The sequence below is a fragment of the Muntiacus reevesi genome, chromosome 3 (assembly GCF_963930625.1).
Source record: "Muntiacus reevesi chromosome 3, mMunRee1.1, whole genome shotgun sequence".
NCBI classification, from domain to species: domain Eukaryota; kingdom Metazoa; phylum Chordata; class Mammalia; order Artiodactyla; family Cervidae; genus Muntiacus; species Muntiacus reevesi.
Genome location: NC_089251.1, coordinates 44,142,591 through 44,167,505, shown reverse-complemented (window position 1 = coordinate 44,167,505; position 24,915 = coordinate 44,142,591). Strand labels below are relative to the sequence as shown.

The 24,915-nt window shown below is 37.7% G+C and overlaps 1 protein-coding gene across 2 annotated transcripts in view; it reads left to right on the top strand.

Annotated features, from left to right (window-relative positions):
• Window positions 1–24,915, top strand: part of COMMD1 (copper metabolism domain containing 1) — a 187,624-nt gene that overhangs the window by 109,090 nt on the left and 53,619 nt on the right. Inside the window, exon 4 of one of the 2 annotated variants that reach the window (XM_065927262.1) lies at window positions 502–550. The exons of the other annotated variant lie outside the window; for it this stretch is intronic. The gene's annotated coding sequence lies outside the window, so the exon portion shown is untranslated. Of the gene's footprint in view, window positions 1–501; window positions 551–24,915 lie in introns of those variants that run through there. 2 annotated transcript variants of the gene reach the window in all.

Here is a 24,915-nt window from a genome sequence, read left to right as displayed (position 1 = left end):
TGATGTTACCTTATCTAACTAAGATGAGTTACCTTATCAGCATGGTATTTGCAAAATTCAGAATATTTACTATAGTATTATTTTCTGCCCTAACTTACCTAATACCATTCTGACTTATAATTTCCTGTGAACCAAACGTCAGATGAAAAACACACACACACATGAGAGCTGTGGGTTTAGTTTTATTTGGGGACTTACTGAGGACTATAATCCAGGAGACAGCTTCTCACATAGCTTTGAGGTACTGCTCTGAAGAGGTAGGGAGGAGAGCTCAGTGTATATATGATTTTGGTGAAGGGGGTAGAGGCAGTCAAGCACATATCTCGGTAGAAGGTTGCTGCTAGTTACGAGAAGGTTGCTGCTGGTCTTAAGAAGCTGATGTCTCTGTTAATGATTTTAGTGCTTTCTAGGTTTGAGAAGATGTGAAAAATTGAATTCATAAAATTTCCTCCTGAAAGTATCTAACTATCTGAAGGCCTCTTCTGCCAGTTTTTCCCATAGCACGGAGTGCCTCATTCCCTGTCTCTACCTTCAGCTCCTTTCAGGGTGTGTTAAAGATCAGCAACTGCAGTGGCTAGTGACTTAATTCTTGAAGAACCAGATGGCAAATAACTTTTTTTTTTCGTGATAGCAGGAAAGGGTGCTAAGCCCATAATAATAAAAAAGATGTCATTTGCCTTCTCACAGGTTAACAAAAGCTCAGTGGGAAGGTACTGTTCTTATTCCTACTTTGCATATAGGAAAACATGGTCATGGAGAGTTGATGTAACTTGCCCAGAGTCACACAGGTAGTAAAAGATAAAACCAGACACAAGCCAGTTTGAGTTCAATCAGACCTTATGTCATAACTTAGCAACCCATCTAGGTATCTTTTGCTGTGTGATCAGTGCTATTCCTCACTGTTACCCACTTAGAGCTAGTCTGTCTTGATGCCAAAGCTTATGTGTTTTCTAGGGAGGTGATGTTGTCATCAAAGGTATAGGGGAAAGATGGTAGATTTTGGATCCTACCATTCCTGGACTTAAATCCTATCTCTGATACTTATTGGCAAGTCACTTAACCATTATGATCATCAGTGTTCCCATTCATAAAATGGGCACAGTACCATATACTTACAAAGGTTATTTTGAAGGTTAAAGATAATGTATATTATGGTTAGTACTGAAATTAGATTGATTATATTCTTTGCAGCTGAAGATGGAGAAGCTCTATATAGTCAGCAAAAACAAGACTGGGAGCTGACAGTGGCTCAGATCATAAACACCTTACTGCCAAATTCAGACTTTAATTGAAAAAAGTAAGGAAACCAGTAGGCCCTTTAGGTATTAACTAAATCAAATCCATACAGTGGAAGTGACAAATAGCTTCAAGGGGTTAGATTTGATAGACAGAGTGCCTGAAGAACTATGGATAGAGGTTTGTAACGTTTTACAGGAGGCAGTGACCAAAACCATCCCAAAGAAAAAGAAATGCAAAAAGGCAAAATGGTTGTCTGAGGAGGCCTTACACATAGCTGAGAAAAGAAGAGAAGTGAAAGGCAAAGGAGAAAAGGAAAGTTATACCTATCTGAATGCAGAGTTCCAAGGAATAACAAGGAGAGATAAGAAAGCCTTCCTAAGTGAACAGTGCAAAGAAATAGAGGAAAACAATAGAATGGGAAAGACTAGAGATCTCTTCAAGAAAATTACAGATACCAAGGGGATATTGCATGCAAAGATGGTCACAATAAAGAACAGAAACAGTATCGAATTAACAGAAGCAGAAGATATTAAGAAGAGGTGGCAAGAATGCACAGAATAACTGTACAAAAAAGATCTTCACGACCCAGACAATTCATGATGGTGTGATCACTCACCTAGAGCCAGACATTCTGGAATGTGAAGTCAAGTGGGCCTTAAGAAGCATGACTACGAACAAAGCTAGTGGAGGTGATAGAATTCCAGCTCAGCTATTTCAACCCCTAAAAGAGGATGCTGTGAAAGAGCTACATTCAATATGCCAGCAAATTTGGAAAACTCATCAGTGGCCACAGGACTGGAAAAGGTCAGTTTTCATTCCAATCCCAAAGAAAGGCAATGCCAAAGAATGTTCAAACTAATGCACAGTTGTACTCATTTCACACGCTAGCAAGGCCATGCTCAAAATTCTCCAAGCCAGGCTTCAGCAGTATGTGAACCGAGAACTTCAAGTTGTATAAGCTGGATTTTGAAAAGGCAGAGGAACCAGAGATCAAATTGCCAACATCCTTTGGATCATCGAAAAAGCAAGAGAGTTCCAGAAAAACATTTACTTCTGCTTCATTGACTACACTAAAGACTTTGACTGTGTGGATTACAATAAAGTGTGGAAAATTTCTTTAAGAGATGTAAATACCAGACCACCTTACCAGTCTTCTCAGAAACGTGTCTGCAGGTCAAGAAGCAAGCAACAGTTAGAACCAGACATGGAACAGTGGACTGGTTCCAAATTGAGAGAGGAGTACGTCAAGGCTGTATATTGTCTCCCTGCTTATTTAACTTATATTCATAGTGCATCATGCGAAATTCTGGGCTGGATGAAGCACAAGCTGGAATCAAGATTGTCGGGAGAAATATCAGTAACCTCAGATATACAGGTCACACAACCCTTATACATAACTATTGTAGTATAATGGGCAGTCACCACACATATGTTTAATGGGTTACTGGTAAGTTTTCTCAATGTACCTAACATCTGAAGTGTCTTTGACCTTTGAGAAATGGTTTTAAAAAAAATCCTGATCCTGTGTGTTTGAATGCTAGACTGTTAGCACTTCAGTTTATTTATTTATTTTTTTATTTTTTCACTGAAATCCATTTTATTGTTTCCCCCTTTCATCTTTCTGTTCTAACTTTTTTTTTTTTTTTTGTGAATGAACATTTTTTTTTTCCAGTGGGTTTTGTCATACATTGATATGAATCAGCCATAGAGTTACACGTATTCCCCATCCCGATCCCCCATCCCACCTCCCTCTCCACCCGAGCACTTCAGTTTAATCACATGTTAAATAAGAAAACCAAGTGATACTTGACAGTTAGCACATGAGGTGCAAATCACATGCTTTATCATCAGCATCTTTGATGATGAAATAACCAGAAACTGTCACTGGGTGCTTCTTCTGTTAAGGCATTATTTCACATGTTTAATTCTTTCATTTCTTCCAGCAAACAGGAAGTTTAAAGCAAGATTTCAGTATTTGATTTAGATAAAAATTTTGTTAAAGTCATATAGGTCCAGGCCTCCACAGAACAAACTTATGTAACAAAGTGCCTTGTCAGAGTGGAGTAAGGGTTCATCATATGTTTATGTGAATCATATCATTTTTGTAAACTATATATTTTCTTTCAAAGAGAGACTTCTTCTTTAGTACTTTCTTTAAATGTTTACACAAAATATCTCCCCATCCTTATGAGACATGATTTTTATGGTAAAACTCAAAGCTCAACTGAAAAATTGCTCCTTGAAGTAAGTTTTTATTGACTGTGACATCTGTTTGGTAAAGATTCTCAGTTCTCTATCTGTAATGTTGTAATCTGTGTGTAATCTGTGACTATCAATGTAAGATGGTTTCCCACTATATAGGTATAGGGATTTTTCTTCTTGAGTCAATACTGGTGAATTAATATAGATTCTTTTTGAGTATAGTTAACAAAGATATATTAAACTTTCTATTTACTTTAACTGGTAAGATAGGTATATTTTACAATATACGAGTTACATGGTATTTAATACTTTAAATCGTGATTTGATGTATTATTTTATCAAATACAACACTATTGTGAGGTGCGTAGTGTAGCTGTTAGAATTCCTTTTTAACAAAGGAAAAGGTGAGAGAAAAATTATTTGCTTTAGCTCAGATATGTGGTCTGTAGCACAGGCAAGAAGGAAACAAAGTCACATTCCAGTTTGCTGTCCTCCTCAAAAGACCACATAGTCTTTAAATGATCATGTGTTACAATTTCACTATATATTTTTAGGTACAACAGCTAGTTCATTGGATATAATGTTTTTGGTGGTAAGAAAGGAGCAGAGCTGATAATGGCTTCTCTGGAGATAATTTTCTTTTCTTACTTTGTATAATTTTAACTTTGAGATCAGCTCTGACTTTCTCCATGCTTTTTGTAGATGCAGTCACTCATTGGTTTTATATGTACAATATCAATCATCTTCATCCTGGTTTTTTCCCAAATTTAAGGTTTATTTTCAAAGGTAAGTTAAGTTTGAGATTTGCTCTCACTTGGCCCTTGCTATTAATAAACTTGGCCTGCTGGTTGGCAGTTGTTCAAACCCAGGAAGGTTTGTGCTGGTATTTTGAAAAAATAATATTTCTTTGATTATGAGCCTTGTGTGTGCTTCTGACAGTAATCCTTTTGCAGAAGCGTATACAGTGTTAGCATAATATGTAATGGTTACTCAGGTGGGTGTGGACAAGAAGTTTATGCTGTAGTTTGCACTCAAATCGGAGAAGGCAATGGCACCCCACTCCAGTACTCTTGCCTGGAAAATCCCACGGATGGAGGAGCCTAGTAGGCTGCTGTCCATGGGGTCGCAAGGAGTCGAACATGACTGAGCAACTTCACTTTCACTTTTCACTTTTATGCATTGGAGAAGGAAATGGCAACCCACTCCAGTGTTCTTGCCTGGAGAATCCCAGGGATGGGGTCGCACAGAGTCAGACACGACTGAAGTGACTTAGCAGTTGCACTCAAATACATTTATTTATGCCGAAAAATCAATCGTGACCTCTGCTTCTGCTTCAGGTGTCGGTCCATCAGATTCAGAACAGCATGCTGTTCACCATTTACGGTTCAGAAGCTGCTTAGAAATCTTGAAATAATCCTTTCTTTTGGCCAGCTGCCATCATTTTGGTGTTCCTAGAGCCTTCAGCAGCTTTGGAGAGGTTGGCTGCCTCTTCTTGACACCGCCCCACCCAGTCCACCTCATTTAACTAGAATAGCTTATAAGATAACTTCCACTTAAGATTTTATTTGAAGAAAGGTATCTATATTTAACTTTGGAAACAAAAGACTTAGCTGTGTCTTTATGTCAGCACTGTAAATGAGGTGACAGTATTGCCAAAGAATGAAGCACTCCTCCTTTTGTCTTGTTATATCACACAGTACCATGGGAGTTGTTCAGTAATTAGTAAGCTCTGCCTATCCATTATCTTTGGAACAGTACACATCAGATGTAATTTTCACTTTTACTCCTGTCAATATATATTTTTGAAAATATGGTAACTATGAAAAGTGTTATTTTACTAGTCTTGTTCATATTTAGATTAGATTAACTTTATGGATTTCCCAAAGGGAATGAGTCAGATATGTGAACTCTGATGATGGTGTTTTACACCATATTTTTTCTGAGTCATCATGATCTCCAGAAGTGTCTCAGAGTCTCACGGAGGAGGAAAAGTGGAGTATAGGTGTACTGAGCTCTGGCCCCAATGTCTACCTCAGTCAGAGCAGGTGCAGTTTTACCTGTTGAATTAGTGAAGTTCCACAAAATATTTAGCTTGAAAGAGAATTCCGGAGCTAAACTTTGAGACCACCAGATTAGTAGAAAGACCTAGGAGTTAGGAAATCTAGGTACCAGTCCTGGCTATCCCATTAACTAGTTTTGTAGTGTCAGGAAAGTCACTTAACATGTCTTTCTCAGTTTTTTTGTATATAAAATTTTGTTAATCCTGTCTAAAGTTGTTTTCAAATAGTGGTTTTTAAGACTGATGAATCAGAAAGTGTGATAAAGATACTATTATTAATGGGTACAATTCCCACTAACTGAAAAATCTAAAATGGTTTTTAATTTTATTGTAGAATTTATCATGATAACAGCAAAATTTTCCCCTAATTTTCTGTGATCCAAGGGATTGTTATTTCTTCTTGTTTTTGTTTTTTTAAGATTTGTTGGCAGCCTTCCTTAAAACTTGGTCTCTTTCTTTCTTTCCAGCTGTGCTGGGGCTTTGTTACTGTGCACGTGCTTTTCTCTTTTTTTGGTGCAAGTAGGATCTCCTTTTTTTGCTGTGTGCAGGCTTCTCATTGCAGCAGCTTCTCTTGTGGAGCACAGGCTCTGGAGTGCACAGTCTCAGTGGTTGTGGTATATGGGCTTAGTTGCTCCATAGCCTGTGGGATCTTCCTGGACCAGGGATTAAACCCATGTTCCCATGCATTGGCAGGTGGGTTCTTAACCATGAGACCACCAGAGAAGTCCCTAAGATGGTTTTTGATGGGAGACAATGATTTTATAAACACCAACACACACACACACAAATGTGTGTCTATTTTAAAATTTTTGTATTAATTTTACTTCAGTATTTCTAAGAACATAAGTAGGTAAATGAAGCTTACTTGGAGAAAATTTTAACTGTTCCTGCATTCCCAAGAGAAATCAAGTCCAGGATGCTTACATTAATTTTCAGTCTTTGAAGGGTCAGAAAATTGTGCTTAAATTGGGTTAGCACATTTCTGACACCGATGTTGTTACTCTGCTTAGTTGAGTTGCGTGTCATTTCTTTTCTTCTTTCCTTGAAGCAGAGAGCACAAGCTTCTTGTTTTCTTTAGGGAATCATCCCAAACCTGTAAATTTATTTAAATACCACAGTTTGTGAAATTATAGGGGCATGCATAAAGAATAGATCTTATTCAGAAAATCTTATCAATTATGTACCAGCCATAAAGAGAACAAGCCTGTCCTCTTCTCTTTTACCTGATGGAGTATCAGAATGGCCTCTCAGTAAAGAGTTGAGTAGCTAACTTGATTCATAGAGAAATGAGAATAACATTGTGAGGTTAGGTGGTGCTGGCTGATTTTCTAGCTCTTGAACACCATATGCATTTTAAATATTGGTGGAATTGACCTGTTCCTTGTATCATAACACCAGAGTGGGATTGCCCAGGTTACAATTTTGAGCACAGGTGGCCAGTTTCTAGCAGCTGATATGGATGGAGAGGAAAGCAGAGTCCTGTCTGACAAAAGAATATATGTATCCGCTACTGCTAAGTCACTTCAGTAGTGTCCGACTCTGTGCGACCCGATAGACAGCAGCCCACCAGGCTCCGCCGTCCCTGGGATTCTCCAGGCAAGAACACTGGAGTGGGTTGCCATTTCCTTCTCCAGTGCATGAAAGTGAAAAGTGAAAGTGAAGTCGCTCAGTCGTGTCTGACTCTTCACGACCCCATGGACTGCAGCCTACCAGGCTCCTCTGTCCATGGGATTTTCCAGGCAAGAATCTGTCTTTGAGGTATTAAATGTGAGATACGTCTATGGGGTATTGAATGTGAGATACGTCGATGGGGTATTGAATGTGAGATACATCTATGGGGTATTAAATGTGAGATATGCCAGAGTGTAATATATCCTATCTTCTGGAAGTTGACAAAATATCTGAAAAGATATATTCTTTTTCCTTTTTCATAACTTTCTACTGAACAAAAAAAGTCCTTGGAACCAGGAATTCCATAGGAATTAAAACATTTTTAACTGGTCAGATATTTCCTTGCACGTGCAGTTTTATTGTTCTTGTAACTTGCAGTTTTATTGCTCAAAAATATTCCTGAGAAAAATTTAGCAATTCCATAATAATTCTAACAATAGCCACTTGTTGAGTGCCTCTTTTGTGCCAATTCTTAAAATGATATTTTAAGGATTATAAATGAGGAAAAAGGTTTAGTTGAACGATATACACAAGGTCATACAACTCAAGTAGGAGGGTTAGAGGATTGATCACAATTTTCTCTTGCTGTAAAACTCTTTCCCTATCTATGCTGTCTCTCAGTGAAGAATTATTCATGAAGTCTCTCTCTTAGTTTACAGAGTATAGTTTCCCTTTACAGTAATTTTTGTCAAGTGAATTCTACCTTTTACTTTTCATGGTGAAATTAGATATAATATACCTAAAAATGAAAATCCCAGACTAAATTAAAATATTTCAGGAAGAAAGTTAAGGTTGGAATCCTTGGGATTCTACATCACCAACATTGATTTGCCTTGCTGAGGCATGTCACTTGTCACCTCTTTTTATTGTTTGTGTTATATTCTTTAGTATAGAATTTTCCCCTGACCACTGATCACCCTTTTCCTCTTCACACTGCTGTACTCCCCACTCCTAAGAGATTGTGGGGATCTTTAAGGTCCACACCATCGGACACTTTGCTCTTCCTCCAGATACTCGTGACTAATATGGGGATGCAATATTTTAAATATTCTAAGTATTCCATTTAAATATTTTAAATGTTCCACTTAGTCATAGATGCCATCATCTAACATGATGTGCTTCATTCAGCCTGAAACTTCTTCAATTCATGACTTTAGGTTATTTTAAGTAACTCCATTTCTACTTTCTGGATCAAAAACTTTGGATCTCTGTTTTGTTCATAATGAAAAATACTTCTAGTTTTTCTTGATAGATTACATTTGTAAAGTTGATTTGTATTTTCTGCTATCTGTTTTCTTAAAAGAAATTGAGTAATAATTGAGCTATTTTTACATGTTTTATGTGCTGGTACTAAGGTAATGGTGCCACTGATAAAAGTAATCCTCTGATGAAGATATCAGGCCAATTAATGCTTTTACCTTTCAAAGATTTTCACAAGAAATTGAAATACCTCATTTTCTTTTTAAGACCAAAGAATACTTCAAACCTATTTTTCTGTGCAGATTTAGCCACTTGAGAAGATTGTCAGATATCCTCTAACTTTGTATTAAGGAAAACTGAGTTTACTGTCTTTCACCCAATAAACACACATTGTTTTATTCAAAGAGGCTAAGCCCTATTGTCATCTTGAGATTTGTCAATGAGTCAGAGCGTTTGGAAATAACCAGCTAAGCCAGTGGTTCTGGGTATAGCTTTAGGCAAACAGAATAGCTTATACCTTGGCCCTTTGTTAGTTGGAGATTAAACAAGAATAGCAGTCATGTTCACTAAGGATGTCTCAATAATGGCTAGGTGACCTAAGGTGTCTTTTTAAATTCTGAGACTTGAGTTAACTGCTTTATTTCAGTTAACTGTCCTTTGTTAGATGGCTTCTTTTCCATTTTCTCTCTCTCTCTCACTACAAAGGTGTGTCTGTCTGTCCATCTATATATGGAACTAAATCAGTTTTCAATACCATAAGAAGAGGTTTTAATTTTTTCTTACTTGTCATTTAGAGGTGTCCCATATGCAGACAGTATGTCCCTATTTGCTCTGTCCTTACCTGTAAATTTGAGTTAACTTTACTTTTGGAAGTTATGTCTAACTAAGTCCACCTACCAAATGATTGGAAATAGTAGCAGAACAGGCTTTCCTGTAGTGTTCTACATCCTGATCATATACAAGCTATTCAGGATGAAGCTGAAACAAAGATGGCAAGCTGGTGTAAGAGGGAAGATGAAGGAACACTGTTCTTCCTCATGTGAATAGCAAGGAGAAGGCGTGGGTGCTTACCCTGGGAAACTGCAGCCTAACCATTTAAAGAATTTTTATTTATTTATTTTAATTGGACGCTAATTGCTTTACAATATTGTAGTGGTTTTTGCCATACATTGACATGAATCAGTCATGGGTGTACATATGTCCCCCATGCTGAACCCCCCTCCCACCTGCCTCCACATCCCATCCCTCAGGGTCATCCCAGTGCACTGGCCCTGAGTGCCCTGTCTCATGCATCAAATCTGGAGTGGCGATCTGTTCCACATATGGTAATATACATGTTTCAGTGCTATTCTCTCAGAGCATGCCACCCTCGCCTTCTCCCACAGAGTCCATACTTCACTCTATAATAGGCTCCAGTTTCATGCACCTCATTAGAACTGATTCAAATGCTTTCTTTTTAATGGCTGAGTAATATTCCATTGTGTATATGTACCACAGCTTTCTTATCCATTTGTCTGCCAGTGGACATCTAGGTTGCTTCCAAGTCCTGGCTATTGTAAACAGTGCTGTGATGAACACTAGGGTACACGTGTCTCTTTCAATTCTGGTTTCCTTGGTGTGTATGCCCAGCAGTGGGATTACTGGGTTATATTGGGAGTTCTGTTTCCAGTTTTTTAAGGAATCTCCACACTGTTCTACATAGTGGCTGTACTAGTTTGCATTCCCACCAAGAGTGTAAGAGGGTTCCCTTTTGTCCTCACCCTCTCCAGCATTTATTGTTTGTAGACTTTTTGATAGCAGCCATTCTGACCGGCGTGAGATGGTACCTCATTGTGGTTTTAATTTGCATTTCTCTAATAATGAGTGATGTTGAGCAAAATCTTTTCTTGTGTTTTTAACCTAACCATTTCCTTTTCATCCTCCTTGTCTCGGATGTTACTTGATTATGCAGATTTTTCCTTGACTTCCCTGTCTGGTTCACTGCCCTCTATTACATACCTTCCATAGCTCTTCCTTTTACCTTGTTATAATACCTTATCCTAGTTGTAGTTGCTTGGTTAACTGTCTCACTAGACTTTAAGAGCCATGAAAGTAGCAATTATCGTGTTCTTACTGCTCGTTGAATCACAGTTGCTTATGATAGTACCAGGCATATTGATGCCAAATATAAACTTGTTGCATTAATGAGCAAATGACTAGTCGAATGTCATGAGAGGCTAAGTGAGGACTTGCCTGACTCATTCCCAGTGTTTTAGTTTTCTAAACTAGGAACTCTTCCTCTAAAATCTTTGCACTCCCTTATCTAAGTAGAGACTGATAGAAGAACATTAAGGGTGAATGTGGAGTAAATTAACTATCTTATATAATTTGGAGGTCTTATATAATTTTACAAGTGGATGGTAACTTATTTTTTAATAACTACAGGTATACTTAGCCTTTTGTTTCTAAATTTATTGTGCTGAGCTTTTGAGATATGTGTTTTTTATTCTTCTATTGCTTTCTGGTTGGGCTCTATATAAATTTTTTCATGGATATTCATGTCAGCTTAGTATTTTTGTCTGAGCTTTCATTGGTTTGAATTATAAAAAAGATTACAGATTTATAGGTTTTTATCACAGAAACTACTTGAGTGTACATTGTGTGTGGGTAAACCCTGAAAGATGGGAAATGACCCTTTAAACTGTGGTTTAAATAATGTGTTATTGTTTATGATAGCTTTGTATCACTCATTGTGACATTTAGGAATATTTGTTATATCATTTGTAAAGTGTTTTTGTTTCTCTAGGGGCCATGGGAGCATCAAAACATTTTCCACAGGAAACCCATGATCCTTAAGGAGTAAAGATTTTTTCTTTGCTGTTTTATGGCCTTCCTGCTGCTAACCTCCAGTTGTTCTTTTCGCTTTCTGGCTTCCCTCTAGTTTGGGAATAATTATATTATTTTTTTAAATAATTTATAATACAATTCCAGTTATATTATTCAGTTCAGTTCAGTTGCTCCGTCGTGTCCAACTCTTTGCAACCCCTTGGACTGCAGCACACGAGGCTTCCCTGTCCATCACCAACTTCCGGAGCTTACTCAAACTCATGTCCATCAAGTCGGTGATGCCATCCAACCATCTCATCCTCAGTCACCCCCTTCTCCTCCTGCCTTCTATCTTTCTCAGCATCAGGATCTTTTTCAATGAGTCAGTTCTTCACATCAGGTGGCCAAAGTATTGGATTATATTGTTATATAATTGGATTTTACTATTATCATATAATTATGTTATTATATTCCAATAATTATTCTCCAAAATTTTTGCAAATTTTGGTAGCAGATTTGTAATCCACTTGTTTGTTCCTTTCCTTCATTGTGATTAACCAAGACTAGATTTTTAATTTTCAGATTTTCTTGAATTTGTGACTTATGTAACAAACTTGTAGTATGTCCAGTTAGCTTTTGTAACATTTGGTTGAAGAGGGATGTCATTTTGAAGGGAAAGATATTTATCTTATTTCTGATGGCCTTCTAATCTACTTTCTGGTTCATCTCTTGCTTTTGTTTTTCACTGATTTCATCCTACTTTGATCCTTTTAACTGACTTATATGTTGGCCTCATTTTTTAAAACTTATTTATTTAAATTGTTAATTAGGCATAGAATTTATAAATGTGAAAGTAGCTGTTTGCTATAGTTTATTTGTATAGTGCCTTTTCTGGTTCTATAAGTGTCTTGTTTGTCTTCTTGGCATCTTTACAAAGTAGATTTAATAGGACTAGAATTATTCTTTTTTTAATATTCATTCTCTCAAAGGGTAAACCAGGCATTGTAGACTTGCAGTCAGTGTCAAAGAAAAGCGGAAAGAAGTAACAGAACAGGACTTTAGGGACCAGGGTTCTGCTCCTTCTCCGATCAATAAACAGTCTGGTGAGAATTGGCTTCTGCTCATTTGTGTGTAGGATCTCCAAGGAATGGGCTTCCGCCCATGTGAAGAATGACCTATTTTCTTCCTGTATGAGCTATTAGAAGTCTTCTGTTACCACATTCGCATTAATTTGATCAATGGTACAGTCATTTGAGGACCTAGAATTATTAGTATTGTTTTTATGGAAGAAGAAAATATAAGTCATATAATTTCATTTTATTTCAGCTCTCCTTTAGCAGGTGCTAAATGTGTAGCTAAATCTGTACTACACAGATATGCTACACGGAATTTGATCTGGGTAAGGAGATAAGACAGGCACTTATGTATGCAGTTCTGACCAGTAAAGTATATAATGATATGATCTGAAAGACTGTGGACAAAAATGCTAGATAAGTCAACGTCAAAGGAAAAGAGTTCATGAAAAGGTAACTTTTGAGTTGGATTCCAAAAAAAGGATAGGATTTATCCAGAGCCCCTTGGATTTTAACAGAGCTGGGATTTGTTGTCCATTATGGTATTCATTATATGGTATAATTTTTTGCCAGAAAAATAAAATTAGTATAGAAGTCACCATGAAACATTCATTGAAGAAGTTAAGCGAAGAGAAGAACTTAGACCTGTTACTTATTGGCTTGATCCTCCAAATAGTTCATTTTCTTTGCACTGAGTCTTGACAACATGATTCAAAGAATGTAGCAGATGCCAGTTCTGAGGAAAGAAACTTGATGGATTTCTTTTTTCTCTCTCTCTCCAATTCATGATTTACAAAGTCTTCATTTTATCAAATGTTTACTTCTCTGCAGTAGCCATAGTACTGGGATAGGTAAGTAGGTGAACTAATACATGACTTACAAAGATACGACTAGTCAAGTGATAATCTTGTGAAGCTAATAAAGTGTTTGGTCTTGCTGTATTATCTCTGAGTGCAGATTAGAGGTGGTTACTCCCACCACTACCCTGAACTCTGGAAATAAGCCAGAGTTTCTCCCTTGAGATAGACAATAAGAAACGTTCATTCAGTCTTACTGGACACCAAAAAGTCTTCAGGAGGGTTAAAATATATAGTCACTACTCTCAAGTTCTTTATAATCTGGTTGGGGAGACAAAAATGAAGAGCATAAGCTAAGGCTGTGTGTTGTTAGTACTTTTTAGTTTGTAAGCACTTTTCCCCACAGATTCTGTTTTAGATGATCAGAATCACTATACAAACTGTCCAATTGACAGACTAGAAGCTACATGATTTAAGTAAGTTGACTTAGATGAGAAATTAAGTTTCACCACTTACTTAAATTGTCAAATTACTAAATACTAATAGTCTTGTGGGAGAAGGAAATAGCAACCCACTCTAGTGTTCTTGCTGGGAGAATCCCGTGGACAGAGGAGCCTGATGGGCTACTATCCATAGGGTCACACAGAGTCAGACACGACTGAAGCGACTTAGCATGCCTGCATGCGTTGGAGAAGGAAGTGGCAACCCACTCCAGTATTCTTCTCTGGAGAATCCTGGGGACAGAGGAGCCTGGTGGGCTGCCATCTATGGGGTCGCACAGAGTCGGACACGACTGAAGCAACTTAGCAGCAGCAGCAGTAGTCTTACAGGAATGAGAGAAGCCATTGTCATCAGTAGATTTTAGGCAATTTACAAACACCCTCACCTTATATAGTAAAGTTGGTTAAGTGAGTGCATTTTTCTAGAAAGAGGGTCCTTAATTTTTATCAGAGTCACCCCTTTTTCAATTGATGTATAATTATCATTTCATCAGGTTTTGAAAGTGAGACTGTGGCTCCCCCAAAAAAAGTTTAAAAACTACTTGTCTAGGTTATTTGGAGAATACTTAGAGAATAAGGCCTTAGCTGAATTCTGAACAATAAGCCAAGTGAAGGAACAGCAATCTGGACAGAAAAGTGACAGCATCTAAAATTTCTTTTTTCATCTCTAGTAGGAGTGCCCTGAATTGCTAGATCTTCAGCTCAGATTCCTGGTGAAGTTTACTTACTTTCTAATGCTAATTTTCTTACTTCCCTTTGCTGTCCCCCATGTTCTAGAATGTACAGGTAATTGGTTCGGATATTGTGGTTACATTAAAGGTCTTAATAATTAATTTTTAGATCTGATTTAACTAGTAGATTTTTTTTTAGTTAAAATGGGTAGGAGAAATACATTTAAGAAATGAGAGTACACATAGAAGTCATGATAGTTTATCCTGAAAATTGAATAATAATTGACTTCCCAATATTATGGGTAGAATATCTGTATAATTTAGCTCATTTAACAGACATTGTCACATACAACCATGGGCCAGAAACTGCTGTAAATACAATACCCAGAAAGAAAAAAAAAAGACCTTGACCTTGCTCTTATAGAGCTTTCAAAACAAATTTCAAAAATGTTCTTATAATTATGAACCCAGCTATACTCTTCGATGTCTTTTGATGAAAGTCCCAGATAAGATCACTGACTTACGTTGACAGGATGTTTACTGATGGTTGTTCTCTTCCTCAACCAGTGCTTCTTATTTGGGGCTTGCGAGGAAAGGTTGCCCACAGAGTACATCTGGCAGTGTCACAACTGGGAAGATAGTACTGATATTTAGTACATAGAGGCCAGGGATGCTGTTAAATCTCCTCCAATGCACAGAGAAGTCTCCACAACAAAGAATTATTCAGCCCAAACTGTCAACAGTATCAAGACTGAGAAACCCTGCCCTAGATGGACATTTCAAAGTGACTGAACAAAGTTGCCTTAATAAGGTTGAGTCAGGACTTAGACATTTCAGTACTTTAGCATCATATCACCCGAAGGTTCTAGTGTTTTCCTCAGATTTTATTTAAAGACTCTTTGATGTACTCGTATCTGCTTTTGCTTCATTTCAGTGGGTATGGTTAAAGTGATAGGGGGTGGTGGCTTGGGTTTGAATTTGGTAACTTTGCTTTCTTTTAAAAGATTACCCAGACTGTAGTGGCATGATTAATATATTCTTTTTATTATCTCTTAATATTTATTGAATTCCATGACTATATCTAATAAGTAAATCCCCAAACATGGTCATTATAGATTAACAAATAGGAAGGGCTTAGAAAGGAACCAACATAGGTGTTTATTTCTAGATGAATAGTCTAGAACTAGCTTAATGTGCAGCTAGAAATCTTACTAAGGTGTAGGCTCATTATATCTGCATTTCTGTCAGACTTCTGGGTGGGAAGGCTAGGTGAAGCATTAGATCACAGCACAAAATAAGTATGCCTGAAGTATCACTTTTCTTCAGCCAAATAGAAGAAGATTAAAAGGCTTTTTATGCTGTTAACAATTTTAGTTTTACTTTCTGGTTATAACAGTGATAAAACTAATGTTGGAGAACATTTGAAAATCATAAAAAAAGTGGGAAATCTCTAGTACTAATCTCTACCATCCCAATAAGGTTACTAGTATTTTGTGTATTTTCTTTCCATTATTTTATCTTTAGGGCTTTAAAATATGTATCCTTAACTATAATGTATGCATTATAAAATTCTATTATCTGCTTTTATTGAAAAAAAGAAGAAAAAAATCCCCCCCTCCTTTTTTCTCATTTTCTTTGTCCTCACTGCTACTGCATTTTATTGTTCAGCTTTGGATAATTTAGATTAGGAAAGAATTTATCAGTTAGGAAGAGATCTGCTGAGAGGGATAAAGAGTCACATGCCTTGCTGTAAAGACTTCATTTCGTAAGCTGACTTATGTCATGGGGCAGTTAAAAATATATTTCTCATCATTGGGAAGAACAAAGCTGAGAAAAGTCTGTTCCTTTAAATTTGATTTTCTTTTTCCTTCAGTTCAGTTCAGTTCAGCCGCTCAGTCGTGTCCGACTCTCTGCGACCCCATGAACCACAGTCCGCCAGGCCTCCCCGTCCATTACCAGCTCCCAGAGTCCACCCAAACCCTTGTCCATTGAGTTGGTGATGCCATCCAACCATCTCATCCTCTGTCTTCCCCTTCTCCTCCTGCCGTTAATCTTTCCCAGCATCAGGGTCTTTTCAAATAAATCAGCTCTTTGCATCAGGTGACCAAAGTATTGGAGTTTCAGCTTCAGCATCAGTCCTTCCAATGAACACCCAGAACTGATCTCCTTTAGGATGGACTGTTTGGATCTCCTTGCAGTCCAAGGGACTCTCAAGAGTCTTCTCCAACACTACAGTTCAAAAGCATCAATTCCTCTGTGCTCAGCTTTCTTTATAGTCTAGCTCTCACATCCATACATGACCACTGGAAAAACCATAGCCTTGACTAGATGGACTTTTGTTGACAGAGTAATGTCTCTGCTTTTCAATATGCTGTCTAGGTTGGTCATAACTTTTCTTCCAAGGAGTAAGCATCTTTTAATTTCATGGCTACAATCACCATCTGCAGTGATTTTGGAACCCCAAAAAATAAAGTCAGCCACTGTTTCCACTGTTTCCCCATCTATTTTGCATGAAGTGATGGGACCAGATGCCATGATCTTAGTCTTCTGCCTGTTGAGCTTTAAGCCTGTTTTTCCACTCTCCTCTTTCACTTTCATCAAGAGGCTCTTTACTTCTTCACTTTCTGCTGTAAGGGTGGTGTCATCTGCATCTCTGAGGTTATTGATGTTTCTCCTGGCAATCTTGATTCCTGCTTGTGCTTCCTCCAGCCCAGCGTTTCTCATGATGTACTCTGCATATAAGTTAAATAAGCAGGGTGACAATATACAGCCTCGACGTACTCCTTTTCCTATTTGGAACCAGTCTGTTGTTCCATGTCCAGTTCTAACTGTTGCTTCCTGACCTGCATACAGGTTTCTCAAGAGGCAGGTCACGTGGTTTGGTATTCCCATCTCTTTCAGAATTTTCCACAGTTTATTGTGATCCACACAGTCAAAGGCTTTGGCATAGTCAATAAATCAGAAATAGATATTTTTCTGGAACTCTTGCTTTTTTGATGATCCATCTTTTTCCTTGGATAATGGATAATCAATATTCTGAACTTTACCTAGAAAAGGAACATGCCATTACTATTTGAAATTGAACAGTTTTTTCCATAAGGAACTAACATTTCTTCCTTATAATTGGAAGCTCAGTGATAAATGTAAGATTAAAACACAGGTGTACATTGATATGCAGGTACTGAAAATCTGTGAGTGAGTTGAATATGTGTGATGGTGAATCTTATTTTCCACTTACAGATCTTCTTTGACTTACGATGGGGTTGTGGCCCGATAACTTTTACAGTCCATTGTAAGTTGAAAATATCATAAGTCAAAAATCATTTAATGCACCTAACTTACCTAACATCATAACTTAGACTATCCTATATTAGAAGTGCTCAAAACAGCCATTTTAGTCTTTAGGTGGGCAAAATCATCTAACACAAAACCTATTTTATAATAAAATGTGGACTATCAGTAATTTATTGAATGCTATACTGAAGGTGAAAAACAGAATAGTTGTCTGGGTACAGAATGATTGTGAATGTATAGATTGTCTACACTTGTGATTGTGTGGCTGACTGGAAACTATGGGTGTCTGTCTGGTCCAAGAAAAAATCAAAATTCAAAGGACAGTTTTTGTTGAATGAGGATCTCTTTCACACCGTTGTAAGGTTGAAAAATCATGAATTGAAACATCATTAACTCTGGAACCATCTTTACTTATATTATTGACATCTAATGAAAAGGTTGTAAAGAAATTTTACAGGTTTTTAGAGAAAATTACCCTTTGCTCTATGCTTTTGATGCAGCTTGTCTTACTATCTGCTTGCCTTAGTTAGGTTCGATTTGTCTCATGATGGCTTCTATTATAGATTGACAAGTAATTAACTTATACACTGGGCTTTTTTGGTTAACTTAAAAGTCTATTTTTTTAAGCTGTCTTAGGTCTCTGAAGTTTCAGTGAACTATTTATTTCTCTAACTCAGCTCATAATTTGTTCAGTTGCTAAGTCGTGTCTGACTCTTTGTGACCCATGGACTGCAGCACATAATTTGTAGTGTAACCAATTTTTAAAAAAAATTATAGAGTCGTTTTATAGAGCTGAAAGAACTTTTATTATTGTGCTAAAAAGCTTACCATATTTTCATATTCTATAACTGTCAATCTAAGTGATTTGTAACTAACTTCTTTCTGCTCATCTTTGATCTTTCAAATTTCTTGATACTTTTTGTGTTTTTGGCAGCATGGCACACGGGATCTTAGTTCTCCAACCAGGGATTGAACCCAGGCCCATGGCAGTGAATGTGTTCCAATCATTTGGGTCACCAGGGAATTTCTGATGCCCTTTTAAAGTTGGCAGATTTCTGAGAGTGATTATGTGATGTAAACCAAAAGAGTCCAAAATGCAGTACTTGGATCCAATCTTAAAAATGACAGAATGATCTCTATTCGTTTCCAAGGCAAACCATTCAATATCATGGTAATCCAAGTCTATGCCCCGACCAGTAATGCTGAAGAAGCTGAAGTTGAACAGTTCTATGAAGACCTACAAGACCTTTTAGAACTAACACCCAAAAAAGATGTGCTTTTCATTATAGGGGACTGGAATGCAAAAGTAGGAAGTCAAGAAACACCTGGAGTAACAGGCAAATTTGGCCTTGGAGTACAGAATGAAGCAGGGCAAAGGCTAATAGAGTTCTGCCAAGAGAACGCACTGGTCATAGCAAACACCCGCTTCAACAGCACAAGAGAAGACTCTACACATGGACATCACGAGATGGCCAACACCGAAATCAGATTGATTATATTCTTTGCGGCCATAGATGGAAAAGCTCTATAGTCAGCAAAAACAAGACTGGGAGCTCACTGTGGCTCAGATAATGAACTCCTTATTGCCAAATTCAGACTGAATTTGATGAAAGTAGGGAAAACCACTAGAACATTCAGGTATGACCTAAATCCCCTTATGATTATACAGTGGCAGTGAGAAATAGATTTAAGGGTCTAGATCTGATAGACAGAGTGCCTGATGAACTATGGACAGAGGTTCATGACATTGTACAGGAGACAGGGAGCAAGACCATCCCCAAGAAAAAGAAATGCAAAAAAGAAAAATGACTATCTGAGGAGACCTTACAAATATTTGTGAAAAGAAGAGAAGGGAAAAGCAAAGGAGAAAAGGAAAGATATATGCATTTGAATGCAGAGTTCCAAAGAATAGCCAGGAGAGATAAGAAAGCCTTCCTCAGTGATCAGTGCAAAGAAATAGAGAAAAATAATAGAATGGGAAAGACTAGAGATCTCTTCAAGAAAATTAAAGATACCAAGGGAAAATTTCATGCAAAGATGGGCTCAATAGAGGACAAAAATGATATGAACCTAACAGAAGGAAAAGATATTAAGAAGAGGTGGCAAGAATACACAGAAGAACTGTACAAAAAAGATCTTCACAACCTAGATAATGAGGATGGTGTGATCACTCACCTAGAGTCAGACATCTTGGAATGTGAAATCAAGTGGGCCTTAGGAAGCATGACTATGAAGAAAGCTAGTGGAGGTGATGGTATTCCAGTTGAGCTGTTTCAAATCTTAAAAGATGATGCTGTGAAAGTGCTACATTCAATATGGCAGCAAATTTGGAAAACTAAGCAGTGGCCTCAGGACTGGAAAAGGTCAGTTTTCATTCCAATCCCAAAGAAAGGGAATGCCAAAGAATGTTTAAACTACTGCACAATTGCACTCATCTCACACGCTAGCAAAGTAATTCTCAAAATTCTCCACGCCAGGCTTCTGCAATACATTAACAATGAACTTCAAGATGCTCAAGCTGGTTTTAGAAAAGGCAGAGGAACCAGAGATCAAATTGCCAACATCCAATGGATCATCGAAAAAGCAAGAGAGTTCCAGAAAAACATCTATTTCTGCTTTATTGACTGTGCCAAAGCCTTTGACTGTGTGGATCACAATAAACTGTGGAAAATTCTGAAAGAGATGGGAATACCAGACCACCTGACCTGCCTCTTGAGAAATCTGTATGCAGATCAGGAAGCAACAGTTAGAACTGGACATGGAACAACAGACTGGTTCCAAATAGGAAGAGGAGTACATCAAGGCTGTATATTGTCACCCTGCTTATTTAACTTATATGCAGAGTACATCATGAGAAATTTGGCTGGAGGAAGCACAAGCAGGAATCAAGACTGCCGGGAGAAATATCAATAACCTCAGATGTGCAGATGATACCTCCCTTATGGCAGAAAGTGAAGAGGAAGTAAAGAGCCTCCTGATGAAAGTGAAAGAGGAGTGTGAAAAAGTTGGCTTAAATCTCAGCATTCAGAAGACTAAGATCATGGCATCTGGTCCCATCACTTCGTAGCAAATAGATGGGGAAACAGTGGAAACAGTGGCTGTCTTTAATTTTGGGGGCTCCAAAAGCACTGCAGATGGTGATTGTAGCCATGAAATTAAAAGACGGTTACTCCTTGGAAGGAAAGTTATGATCAACCTAGACAGCATATTGAAAAGTAGAGCCATTACTTTGCCAACAAAGGTTCTTCTAGTCAAGGCTATGGTTTTTCCAGTGGTCATAATGGATGTGAGAGTTGGACTGTAAAGAAAGCTGAATGCCAAAGAATTGATGCTTTTGAAACCGTGGTCCTGGAGAAGACTCTTGAGAGTCCCTTGGACTGCAAGGAGATCCAACCAGTCCATCCTAAAGGAGATCAATCCTGGGTGTTCACTGGAAGGACTGATGTTGAAGCTGACACTCCAACACCTGAGGTGAAGAGCTGAGTCATTTGAAAAGACCCTGAAGCTGGGAAAGATTGAGGGCAGGAGGAGAAGGGGAAGACAGAGGATGAGATGGTTGGATGGCATCACTGACTCAATGGACATGGGTTTGGGTAACCTCTGGGAGTTGCTGATGGACAGGGAGGCCTGGTGTGCTGCATTCCATGGGGTCCAAAAGAGTCAGACACGACTGAGCAACTGAACTGAAACCATTGGTTATTTAGCCCTGTTATGCTGTTGAGAGTGATTCTTTTACTGATTTTCTCAGATGTGACTCTTTTTGGAATGAATTTTTAAGTCTTCTATAGTTATATCACAATTGACTCTATTTGGGCCTCCCAGAATTGGTTGAAAGCAATACTGTAGATAGTTCAAAGGTTTTTAAAGCCATATGTTCAGTGAAGCATGTAAGTGGTTCAGTAATCTCATGTATGTACTCTGTCATCAACATGATTAGCCTTCATAGCAAGTATCAGCATTCTGTGAATATACCAAAGACTTAGCTCATCCACTCTACTGAGCTCACTCTTTAGAAGACTCTTATTTATGCTACACAAATAACCCTTCAGACCTGCTTCATTATATTGTGCATGCTAAGTCACATTAGTCCTGTCTGATTCTTTGAGACCCTATGGACTGTAGCCCAGCAGGTTCCTTTGTCCATGGGATTTCTCCAGGGAAGAATACTGGAGTGGGTTGCCATGCCCTCCTCTAGGAGATCTTCCTAACCCAGGGATTGAACTTGTCTCCTGCATCTCCTGCATTGGCAGGTGGGTTCTTTACCGCTAGTGCCATCTAGAAAGCCCTTCCCTCATTTTATCAGAGGAATAGTAATTAAAAGTTCCTTGTCTCCTTTCTCAAAGAATGTATCATCCTCATTCAGTCTGCTTTAATGGGATGACTCTTAAACTGAATGATAAGGAATCTCTTCACCATCCTATTTTGCTTTACTTAGTGTATTAGTTAGGGTTAAGTTCAGCTGTTACAGAGATCCAAATTAACAAAGACTTTAAAAAGATAGGAATTTATTTCTCTTTTATGTGAAAGTCCAAAGTTAGGTTTTGTTCCATTCAGCCTTCAGAGTTCCAGACTTTTCAACAGATCACTCTGTTGTTCCTTGGGTGTAATTCTTGTTCTCCTGTCCCAAGAAGCTATATCTACATCTCAGGCAGCAGGATGCAGGAAAGTGTCAAAGAAAGGAACAAAAGTTACATATTGCCTTTCTATTAAGGAAGATTCCTTGAAGCTGCCAGCAGCAGTTCTTACTTTTATATACCATTGATTAGAGCTGAGCCACATGGTCATACTTAGCTGCAAGGAAGGGAAAGACATATTTTTATTCTAGATAGCTACATGTCCCATTTATTACTGTGGAAGAAGAGGTAGTAGATACTGAGAAACAAATGGCACTACCACACTCACCATGATTTGTTTTCTCCACTGTCATTGAGTAAAATAAATTTCAACAGTTTCATCCCAATTTTAGTATAGTATCTTTAGGTTATTATTAATAAGAACTTAGTAGACTAAGATGAGGGGGAAATAGAACTAACATGAACCATGTGTTAGTGTATTCACATAGCTCGTCTGTTTTTGAATTTTCATATATTGTTACAGTTTATGTTCTCACTAACCACTACAGTTTCTTTACCATTTGGTCCAAAGGGACAGGATTTTTGTCTTCAAAGAGTCCTGAGCTTGAAACCTAGATTGAGTAAAAAGTGTCATTGTCAACATCTTGTAATTCTGATGCCTTTATCACCTTCTTATGAAGGTGAGCTCCTGACTGCATCAGAGAATTAAAATGTGAGTCACAAAATAATGAGAGAAAGATGAGTGTGGGAGCCGTTACATTTTGTGTCAGAAATGACATGAATGGTGTTAGTAGAAAAGTTTTCCTAGTAATGCAGGGCATTTAAGTCAGGATACTGTCCATAGTAACAGAACATGGAACCATGAGAAGTTGGGATCTCTAGAAAAGAAATCAGGACCAAAATCAGCTAATGGGAAATAATTTATCTTTATATTTGGGGAGGTACTTGGTTTCCTTTTTAATGTCAAATTTTATTAATAGGGTTTTGTATAATGGAAGGAAATGGGAGATACTTCCACCTTGCCTTTCCAGTGAATGAAAGAATTAGTATTCTCAACTTTTAAAGATTCAAATTCATTTTTGAGACTAATGAACAGAGTCTAATATTGGGTCTCTAAGGAAAAAGGTAAACAGGTCCCATTCTTTCTTTTCAGTTGTTTGAATGAGCCCAGTGAATTCCTTTGGGTTTGACTGACCTCAGCAATTAGGTTTCAGGGATGACTGAAATGGTTAGCGTGGTCATAATGCAGTCCAGCAGGACATCTGGAAACACATTTGACCAGATTCTGAGGAACAGTGAGCATGTCCATCACAATGATGTCACACCTTTACCTCATAGAAAAGAGCTTTTTGTGAATGAGGTATTAGAGTTGTATTTTTTGTTATATTTGTCCATTTAGAATTTTCGTGTCCTTTATTAAATTGCAAATGTTCAAGAAATAATCCTAACACAAGCCAAAAGGTACATTCTCTATTCATGGAGTACTTTTTAGATATTTCAAAGTACTTTAAAAATCATTTTTGTATGCAGAAGTTTAAAAGAATTTAAGTAACTTTCCCAAGACAATATAGCATAACTATACTTAAGAAAAAAATGAAAAAATACATTATAAATTTAAATTAGATGTGTGGAACTAGTGTACCTGTTAACCAAATTCTATGAAATGTAATTCTGTGTATTAATATCTTGAATTGGGTAGAAGAATGCAAACCTATGATGATCTACATATCACAGAGTTTTGAAGTATCTGCTCTTGGCTGCCCATCTACTTTGTTTTTCTTTAAGTAATTTCTTCATAACATTTTATTACAAAAAATTTAAAGTGTACCAAAAGTTGTAATAATTATACTGGCAATACTTGTACAACTCTATGCATTTTCTACAGTTGTTAACATTTTGTTATTTCTGCTTTATCATTATCTTACCGTCTATCTCTTCACCTATTTTTTAAAATGTACTTCAAAAGTAAGTCGTAAGCAACACAATCCTCCCTTACATTTTTCAGCATGCATTTCTTTAACTAGATTTATTTATGATTTTTAAGGTAAAATTTGTATCTACTGAAGTGCTCAAATGTTAACTGTATCATTTCATGAGTTTTGAAAAATGCCTACACTTGTGTAACCAAATCCCCATCAAGATACAAAACATTTCTGTCATGCCCAGAATTTCCCTCTTGCCTCTTCTAAGTCAGTCCAAGGCCCTAGAAGCAATCACTCTTCTGATATTTTTTAAAATCATGGCTTAATTTGCCTGCTATAAAACTTCATTTAAATGGAAGCACAGTATACCTTTGTGAAAGGCTTCTTTCACTCAGAATGTTTTTGAGATTTATCCATATTATTGCGTTAATCAGTATTTCATTCCTTTTTATTGCTGATTAGTGCAGAGACATTACTTTGCCAACAAAGGTCCACCTAGTCAAGGCTATGGTTTTTCCAGTGGTCATGTATGGATGTGAGAGTTGGACTGTAAAGAAAGCTGAGCACTGAGGAATTGATGATTTTGAACTGTGGTGTTAGAGGAGACTCTTGAGAGTCCCTTGGACTGCAAGGAGATCCAGCCAGTCCATCCTAAAGGAGATCACTCCTGGGTGTTCACTGGAAGGACTGATGTTGAAGCTGACACTCCAATACTTTGGCCACCTGATGTGAAGAGCTGACTCATTTGAAAAGACCCTAATGCTGGGAAAGATTGAGGGGAGGAGAAGGGGAAGACAGAGGATGAGATGGTTGGATGGCATCACCGACACAATGGACATGGGTTTGGGTGGACTCTGGGAGTTGGTGATGGACAGGGAGGCCTGGCGTGCTGCAGTTCATGGGGTTGC